The 10,706-nt window shown below is 35.4% G+C and overlaps 1 protein-coding gene across 8 annotated transcripts in view; it reads right to left on the bottom strand.

The window, feature by feature from the left end:
- Positions 1–695: 695 nt before the first annotated feature.
- Positions 696–10,706, bottom strand: part of Sano (CABIT domain-containing protein serrano) — a 129,067-nt gene continuing 119,056 nt past the window's right edge. For all 8 annotated transcript variants that reach the window (XM_083107983.1, XM_083107979.1, XM_083107985.1 and 5 more), the window contains one exon: positions 696–3,925. The gene's annotated coding sequence lies outside the window, so the exon portion shown is untranslated. The remainder of the gene's footprint in view (positions 3,926–10,706) is intronic.

Genomic DNA, 10,706 nt, shown 5'->3' with positions numbered 1-10,706 from the left:
TGGTTCCTTGGAAATTAGAGAGCCAAGAGATTGCACCAAGAGAAGTACAAATTATTAAAAAAAAATAAAAAAGAAAAGAATAAAAGATGATAACTGCGAAAAAAATCAATCATTCGAAGATGAGATAATGCGACCAATAACGAAAGAGGTGTAATATTTGACTTTAGTTTCATCGCTTTTCATTCATTATCTTTAATTATATTATTGCTTGTAACATTAATTCGAGAACCTTGAATACAAAAAAGTAATAAATCATGTTATCCGCTGTTTCGTCCCCCTTGTATAAAACCCTACCTGTGATATATACGAATAAAGTAAATTGGATTTCGATCCGAACGGTTTTTATGCGACAGTATATTTTCAACAGATGATCTGCGATTTTTCATTTACTACATTATTGATAATTATATCAAGAAATTTATATTTCGAGTCTTTTTCTTTCAAATTTTCTTGTAAAATTTTTATTTTTCTATTCCAAACAGAAGAATTTATATGGCTAATAAAAAATATATGTTAAGAATACATATTTAAGTTATATAAATATAATGATTTAACGAAATTATTATATAAATATAATAATTTAATGAAAAATTAATATGATATAAAAGAAACAACATAATGGAGAAGAATTTTTATTTTTTTCGTGAGAGGATAGGTAAAACTGCATCGAAGAAATGCAAGCAGAATGCAGCAAATTATTTCACTGTGATTTTTATTGAAACACTCTTTAGGGTATACAAGCTATCCTAGGTAAGCATTAAAGAAAGTATAAAAAAAAATGAACAACTGTTTACGGAATCACAAAGTGTGGATGTCTGCTCTTCTTACAATCATTATAAACGTACTTTAACGTGCATACACGAAGGCACAACGATCCTCGACCCTTACGCGCTGAGTATTTCGCCGCGAGAACGTGGCTGACGATGTTGAGAAGTGATATCGATAAACTGATCGTGCAATTATCCCGCATAAATCCATTCGTTTTAGTCGCACCTTCTGCATTTTGCGTAATGAAGGAGCGGCTAAAACACGATCAGAGTTCGCGTTATTCCAAGACGGTCGCTCACACGGAGATCCATTGACATTCAATGCCCCAAGGAATTAGAAAATTAATTCTAGCTTCACACGCAAATGCACAATGTCACTTTTTACAAGCTCTGCGCTAAAAGTTCTTCTTCCGGCGCTCGTCATCATGGCAAAATTACACTCTCCGAGAACATCAACGTACGAAATAAGCGTGCATCCGCACGCTTATAACACACAGAGTTCTGTCGTAAAGGGGACCGTGTGCCTTCTATACAAAAATTCATTACGCGATATAATATTCATGATAATATAGAATCTATACTTTGTATTATAAATCTAAAAGCTTATTGTACACTCGTAATACAGCTAGTTCATTGTAACGCGAACGCGTCTGATTTTTTGACATTCTCATTCAGCTCGTAATTCTTTCTTTAAAGAAGGCCACTTGTTTTCGACTGTTTTCTCTTTCCAACAGTTTTAGTCTTACTGATAACTGAAGAATATCCGCCGATTTTTTTGGATAAATGATTCAATATAATATATATATGAACATGATTATATCTCTTTTTTTTAGATTATTTTCATAATTACTGCATTTCATTCGGATAGTTCTCATACTGAAGAAAAAAAATGATATCGTCTGAGTAAGGCCACCCAGTGCAATCAGGTGCTATTCTCATATTCAATTATATAACAAAGCTAACCTATTCTATTGTTTGCTTAACGTATATTTAAATAATAATCACAAAAAATGAGACCAAGGTCCAAGCATGTCCTTTGGTCGGGACCATCAACCAAAAGGCGGTCTCGCACCTGATTTTTAAAATGGGTTTATTTATTTTCATCCATACGATCACACAGGTGATATTGATGGCTTTTCTAACACTGGAATAAAAGTAAGTGCAATATATAATTTTATCGCGGCTAAGATTTCGTCAATGTCTGAAAAATTACTAGTATACAGTGATATATTATTAAAAAATCGGAACTCTCAAAAATAATAAAACCGACAATTTCTCTGACGTGTAAAACGGAAAACTGAACGCTCAGAGATTGTAGAAAATATATATTTTTTCACTTTTTTATTAATTATCTTCGAACAATGCTATAGAAAAACATCATAATCTTGGTTTTTGTTTTAATCTACATATCTTAGAAACAAATAAAAAAATAATATTTTATCGTCCAATTTAATCTATCAATATTTTATTACTTTTTCCGTTAAATAAATTTTTATTTTAACTGTGTTTAAAGACAACATAAAATTGCGATAAAATTTATTTCTCTATAAGTTATGTACTGTAATATATTGAAATGTTGGAGTGTACAGATTATGAGCATTCAGCTTAAATTCAAGTTAGGTATACGATCACAAGTGCAGGTAAGGCAGTATTGCAAAGTTTTCATAGCTTGCGCCAATTGACGACCAGCGCAAAACAGAGTCGATTCGACATCTAGCTCGACGATGCAAAAGGGTATAGAAAAAAAAGACGTAGCAATAACTGTAGATAGACACTTCGCTAAAATGGAATATAAAAGTAACTTACGCTTAGAACATTCTAATAATAAAGTAGAATATAAAGTATGACTTAAGTACAACCACAAAACTTGGTCATTATTATGGCATTCGTATCCTTAACTACGCGGTCCGTTAGATCGCGTCTGCTCTCTGACGGCGCGTCTCTTTATAAAAAGAATCTACTACTTGCGTACGGAGGTGATGATTGTCGTGATACGCATACACGCGTTTAACTCTCCGGAAAACGCACATTACAGCATGTAGATTCGACCACCTCTCTTCGCAACTTTCCGATTTCCATTTTCAATCGATAGCAAAGAGTAACGAGAGTATGGCTCGGTGATAAATTAAACTTTCTCTATCTTACATGTGTACATTGCACATGTACATGAATTAAAGATTGAAAAAATACAATGGTATTATCAATATTATAATATTATTGCACGTGTTATCGAAGATTGTAATTTATCAACAAAGAAAATTTAAAACCTCGATAAGTTTCTCAATAATAGATTTAAATTTCAATAAATTCAAATTTATTTTTATTTTAGCTTAAAATTTATTTTATTCGAGATATAAATTTCTTTTTACCTAATTTGACTGGATTGATGGAAAAGTTTATATCGTTAAGAAAATTAAAATTGTGAATATAGATATTTTGTTGCTTTTTTATCTTTTTCTTTCAAAATTTAAAGAGATCTTTTTTTTGATGTAACGACGAAAACAAAACAAATAACACATAAAACAATAATATATTTTCTCAAATCCATTTTCTAACAGAAATACGTAATCATTTTTCATTAAAAAAATTTAAGAATGAGTTGTTTTTATATAGACATAATTTATATATATATATATATATATATATATATACATACCAGAATAGATCAAGTATTTGGAATCTCGTTACATATTTACATTACTCGTTGCATCTACCGATCTCGATACTCTTTGAAAGACGGCGTCTTTTTTCTTACGAGAGCATTACAGTAATTCACGTTTCTGCTCGTACGTGACCTGAACATATCTCTCCTTTCGCTGCGTCGCTATTTTTGATTATTCCGCTTATCGTTAATCGACGATCACAGGAAGTACGCGGTGTTAATCAGGCTTTTGGGTCCTTTATATGTGTCGTGTATGTACGTGTATGTTGAATATGTGTGAATGCACATAGAGCATGGATATGTATATATGCGTGTTGGACGACGAGTTTGAATGGCTTTCGCGGCTGCGATTTAATTAACGCTGAAAGAATGGCGAAATATTTCCCGTTCTTCTATCTTCCTTCCTCCTTGAATTCTTGTTGCAAATTTTGATTAATTAAACGACGTCAAAAATTTCTACGGCTCTTTGCCTTCTTCAGCCCTTCGTCAGTCGAATCTGTAAGCAGAGATAAAGTAACACATATATTACAACTATTTAAAACATAATTATTATAATTAATATATTTAATAAAGATACTGATGTGAAATATTCAGAATAACAGAAAACTAAGTTCATAATTAGTAAAATTAGTTTTAAATATAAAATAGTATATAAATTTTATGGACTTATAGTTAACTCTTTTCCTAAACATGTCATGTAACAATATTACCATAACTAATTTAACTAATTTAACTAATCTATAAAATATCTTTTGACAAAAGCAGATAGTCGCTTATAATTTAAAAATTTTTTAAATTTTATCAAATAATAAAATAATAATTTTTTATGTTAATTAGAAAAAACTTTTTAAATACATTTAGGCATTTAGGTATAAGATATATTTTGTGGCGCATATGAATCCGCATTGTATGTGTAGAGAAACATGAAACTTCACAGATTTTATTCCCCTTTTCATCTTGATCGCTGATGAACAACTATCGCGCTAGCAGTAATGAAACGTGATATATGCGCGTTATGTTATCTGATGAATAAATAGAAATTATACTCTGGTATTTTTTAATCGTTAATTCAAAGTGTCGCGCTTTGGCGATAACTTAGGTTCATATTTATAGTTTTTACTTACATGTCTCTTGTCTCAAAAGCATATAAAACGAGTGAAATATTCAAAATGGGATCTTATACTTTAAGATACGGACGGTTCAATATAGTTACATTCTTCTAATTAAAGACTGACATTATATTTATCTGAGAAAAGAATGATCTCATATAAAATCTGACGTAAGATTTAAGATATTTATTATCTAAACCAAAGAAAAGTATATTTTTTTGCATTACATTTTATCTTAAAGCGCGCGACAAAGATAATAATTATAAATTATTGTTTCATTGCGATTTTTGCGGATAATAATTATTTCTTTAACAATGCTTGGGCTCACATACACACGCACGCAAATATATTTCATCTCACAAATTGTATTGCGTATGATATTTCAAGTTTGCTTCAAGAAGTGGTTCGACTGGAATCGATTAAAATTCGATCGATGCCTAATAAAGATCAGATAGGATCATCTTCGTTTAGTTTCTGTCTCTTATCTCATTAGTAGTATTACGTATGACGTCGCCATATATCTTTATATGCAGATTACTCGACCTCCTTTTTCCCTATATTTTGAAGCATATGTGTTCTGACTCCAAGAGTCGGAACGAATACTGTTCGCATCGATCTCATCGATTTTATATTCTTCCGCTTAGTGCGTCGCTTTTAGTACGTCCATTCCGCTTAGTCGCATCTTTGTGTGATATTTCGAATTAACTTCGACAAGCGGTCCTGCTTGTACCAATTAAAATTTAATCGATTGCCGGATAAGGGCAGGGTGGGATTGTCTTCGTTCAGTTACGTCCCGCAGCGTAATCAATCGCGGCGTATCAATCTTCGTAATTGAAATACCATAGTGAGATAACTTAATTCCATATCGCCCATGTGCATTAGCCATTGACCTACGATTAAGCGGTTCTGGGAAAGTGCGCTACAAGAGAATTTGGCTCCGCGCGGCAATTACACGCTCCCCGTTAAAATTAGCGGCCTAATTGGGAAAGTAGCGTGATTGCTTGCTGTTAAACAACCGGCCAGGCCGTGGCTATTCTATGTTGAGGCCTCGGCCGGATACCACGACGCGTACCAATAATTTGACGTAATTTAATAAACGCGACCCTGCTCTCTCGTGTACGCGCGCGGGGTCGTGCGACTGTTATTACCGACAGTTTGATCGTATCTCGGTAGTGCGTAATGATGATGCACCTAGTCACTGGCGTATAGTAGCGGCCCGATCATCGGTCATGCAAATTGGCGATGCAGAATGCGGCGGATCCCCATCGCCCGCCGATTCCCTCGCGATGCATCGCACTGTGCGCATACCGGTTCAGAAAACAGTGTATCGACATTAAGCTCGCGATCATTTACATTTGTAATTTATTATGCTCATTAAATTATTCCTTTCTCTCGTGTTGAATCCATAATGCTCGAAAAAAAGAGAGAGAAATCATTTTTAAAGACAAGAAAAAATCTGCGTCATGAATATTCAAATGAATATATTTATTTCAGATATATATATTTTAAAATTATTTTTATATAGAATGTTCTAAATATAATTTTAAAAAGTAAATATATTGTATGCATATACGAGAATGAATATATTTATTATATAGAATATTGCTCAATGTAAGTTATGCAAGTCAGTAATTTTTAATAATTGACTAACATGATACATATGATACTAATTATTATCATAGCTATAAAAATTTTTTATACCGGAGCAATCACGAAATTCATATTCCTTTGTTGGGTTTTTTATTTATTTGCTATATTTTACGCGAGTTGCAACGCGCGCATAAATCGAATATTATTTCAAATGTTAAATGTTAATTTTCTGTAAAATGCTCAATGTCATGCAGACGTAAAACGGGCCATAAATTTCGAGGTTGAAAACAACACCACGTCCGAAACCACAAAATATGATAATCACGGTCGCGGTTACGAGCACAAGTGATTCCACAACTGCGCAGATAAAAAAATAATCTCTCAGTTAGTGGGTTAACGTCCTCAGGACCTAACGGGCCGCGTAGGCGAGCATTAAACGGCGGAAACGATATCGGCCCGCTTTTTCATTACAAAACGTGAATTTCGTTTACTACCCAAGTATTTAAAGCACTACCTTAAATCTTCGAGATTTAATAATCAGTCTGAAGGTTCTCGTAATTCTCTGACCGTGCGCGGGCATTGAAAGAAGCCAGAGTCGACAATGCTTTAAATATATTGAGAAATTCCGGATGAAAAATATATAACTAGAAATCATCAAATTTATATTAATATATTTTCTTATTTTATTTATATTAATATATTCTCTCTTAATATTTTCTCTTGAGATTAAATAAAATAATTGAAAATTTTATATGTATCTCTAAGTTACAATAGCAGCTAGATGATAATATGTAATATTCAGGTGTTTTTTAAACATTCTCTTTCTCTCTAATAAAACAAACAATTATTTTCTCCATTTAAAGAAAAAATAATACATTCCTTATTAATAATACAACTCTTGACATTTTTATTTATAAATTGTATGGAAATTTTGGATAATTCATTGCTGGCACTGTGTGTGGGATAGACACTAAAGATATGCAGAGCAATTTCGATGCGTCAGAAAAAGCACGACAAAAAGTGCGCGGGGCCCATGTTTCGAGGTTGAGAGTTTCATCTCGGGCAGCAATTAAACATGCCGATAAATATTACCCAACGCGTGCGCGCGAGCGAGTGAAAACCGAGAGGGAGGAAACCAACCCGCCCTTACTGTCTTGTAATACATCCTCGAGCGTTGTTTATCACTCCCTTCGCCACGTTGCAATTACGCGCATCGCCATAAAAGACTTTACGCATATGTGATCGTAAAAAGTGGAGAATTTTCGTCAAGGTCCGCCGCAGCGGCAGCAATAGTGGTGGTGATGACCATCGATTTAATTCGAGGTAATTTATAATTGGCCGCGGAACTCGTTTGCAAGAGAGAACGGACGGACGAGCATCCCTTTGTTTGTTCTCGGCGTCTCGTGGCGTCCAGACGGCATTTCGCCAATTTTTCTCGGCATAAGCAACACGCGTCCGACGATCCGAGCGCGCATCGCCCGCGGTATCTGCACTCGGGATCGATTCGAGCTTGAGATCTTGTTGCGAAACCCGTATCGTCGCATCGCTATTCCTCGAAAATTGCTTTGCTTATTAACGGCCGCTCCGCTTTGCCTCATGCATCAAAATTTTAGTGGTCGCATAATAAATGAGTTCCTTTTATTTTACATATTTACATAAAATGATAATAGAATGTGTATAATACTACTGTAATAAAAATAAAAGATACTAATGGTTGAACGCTTTACTGGCGTACCCCTCTCTCCAGATTTCAAAGGTTGAACGCTTTACTGGCGTACCCCTCTCTCCAGAAAATTTTTGGAGGAAACCAATTATTGCATGCCTCGCGGCAGATCCAATTATCTCTTCGAGATGACAATGATGAATTACGTCTATTACGGGCGATTATAAAAATTACCCAGCGAAAGTGCGCGATAATTAATATCGTTCAATTATGGGATAATAATTAGCCCGTGCTACGCGCTAAAATTCGCGCCGAGATCGCGCAATTGCGCGATGATGCAAGCGGAGCAACATGCAGCTCTACAAACGTCATCGTTGTATCCAACTTTCATTCGTCTTCTCCAGCAAGATGAATTTCATGTTCGTGAGTTAGAGCAATAATTTCATTTCAAGCCTCCAATCGTGCCTCTTTTCTCGCCTTGTTTCGCCGATCTTCTTAAAAATGTCAAAAGACACTTAATTCAATATAATATTCGGTCTCCATTCTTGAAATCTTTCATTTTGATTACACGTTTCCGCAAAGAAGAGTTTTCAAGAAATGATTATCTTCAGGCAAAGAGCTCACCATCCACCTTTAGCTGAGGGGAAGGAAAGCGAAGACGTCGCAAAATTGTCGTATGGAAATCCAAGGCGTGCACGTTGCGGATATGTCGTCTATTTGCATCAACGTTGCGGCGAAGGTCGTAGTTAATCGACCGGCGGCGGTTACGCACTCGCGGCTGGTGCGCACGGCCGCAGCAGACGGGAAAGTCAAGCCAACGACTGCAATAATTGCAGCCTACCATTTCCGTTTCGAACGAAAGCTCGTCGAAGTGGAGCCGCGGCATTTTGCCACGCTCGACTTGTGAGCGAACGCGTCTGGAAACCCAGTGAACTCGTTGCGATTCGAGTACAACCGCGTTCCATGAGTGATGACGCTGCGCGGTAAAAATCTTTGCATTCAGAATCCGAGATTTTAGATAGAGATAGAAGATGCGAAGTACTCTACCAGAATGTGTCTACTCAAATCTTGTAAAAAACTTTCTGATTTTTTAGATAATATTAGAAAATGCAATAAAAAAATTGTTTTGAAGTATTTTCTTTACTTGCACTTGTTATTCAAGAAGAGAATATTTTAAAGATCTTTTTGACGTAACTTTTTAAAGAGAGATTATTTATTGTATGCATTTTCTAATGATTTCACTCATACGAAGAAAAAACACAGTCGCTTAAACTCCAAGTGCTAGATTTGCACATGTATTGAAAAACCTGAATAGTTTTCATAAGATGAATATTTTTCACTTGCATAATGTTTTCATATTTTATCGTTAAAATTACAATAAAAAAACATACTGTATATGTTTCAATATTTTGTTATGATATTGAATATATTATAAACATAGAGACAGATATATATTTATAATATATTTTAAATGTACAATTCATAACTTGGCGAATTATCAGCTATTTACAACATAAGAGCAAAATTACTAAAGAGAGAATTTTTTTAAAAGTCCCAATAAAAATTTCATGAAAATTTACTGATTTTTCTAGGTACAAAAAAATTCTCTTCCTTGAGAATTTCAGATTTTCCATGTTTTACCAGAGAATAGACACTATCTACGAGAGCTAATTACTAGAGCTATTTACTATTTTTTCGCTATAAATAACACACGAAGCAAATACTCTTAGCAACAAATAGAAGCATCAAAGCAATAGCATCCGTTTTAAAACATATAAAAAATGCATGTAATTAATCCGGTTAATACAACATACTCTTACATTTTTAGAGCAAGATATTTTCGCGAGTGCATTTAAAGGAAATTATTATACCGTTCTTCGATCTCCGCAATAAGAATAATACTGTATCGATACAGCTATCGATAAGATAATCCTAAGCGCGTATAGAGATTACGAACGCCCTGCCGTTTTCAAGTCAACGTTTGACGGCCGCCCATCGGAAAGGGATTTACCGTTCGCCGGGAGGATAATCGCGACGGGGAACGAAACACGTTAGGGATAATGCGCCTGTGTTGCGCGGGGCCATGGCAAAAACGCGGAAAAATCCGTTATGGATAAGAAGCGGGCTCAACAAGCCTAGATTAATATGAGGAAGAAGCGTGTTCCTGTCTCGGGCGTCGAACGTCAGCGAAAGACTCGAGCGCGGCCACGGTTAACTAAGAACGAGTTTCCGAGTTCGGCAATCTCTTATGAAGCTTCCTTACGTAGAAATGGCGAGTTTAAGCCCCGAGCGACGGGCTACCAATTTCACTCAACGTTATATCAGACGTAGATCGTCCGTAATCAATAAAAGCACATTATTAGTTCGCGAAATAGACAGAAGGCACTTTGAGAGCTTGAATGGAAATCGTTATAACTTTCAAGAGATTGATTTTCAAGACTGTGTTTCATCTCAAATTTTCCATAAATCTATATGTGTACGTTTATAAATTTTGAAGGCGCAGAAAGTGGTCCAAATTAATCGAATTTTGATAATGCATCACATTTTAATGTATATGAATTTGTGTAAAAAGAGGCAAGCGTATGAAAACATATCTGCACGTTTAAAGCGCGCGGTGAAACGTCCTGTATTTATTCACTTCGATTTTCTTATCAGGGATATCTCGCGGAAATGCTGGCGGAGAAACATTTCCGCGGTTCCGCGTGCGATCGAAGAAAAATCCGGGAGAAAGTAGCCTAGAGCTTCGCGATCGCGAGGCTCGGTCGATTATCGATGGCGGTGTATCATTAATTGTTTGCAACGAGGAACAATACCCCGGCGTCTTATCATCCGGTCTTATCGGACGCGCGAACGATTAATCGATTGTTTTGATCGATCGGTATTTTCCGTGGCGGCTCGCGAGCGCGCGAACCGTC

Source organism: Camponotus vicinus, unplaced genomic scaffold, assembly GCF_025532165.1.
Source record: "Camponotus vicinus isolate PSW18456_S1 unplaced genomic scaffold, iyCamVici1.0 SCAF_9, whole genome shotgun sequence".
NCBI classification, from domain to species: Eukaryota; Metazoa; Arthropoda; class Insecta; order Hymenoptera; family Formicidae; genus Camponotus; species Camponotus vicinus.
The sequence above is the reverse complement of the archived record's forward strand: the minus strand, read 5'-3'. Positions and strand labels throughout refer to the sequence as shown.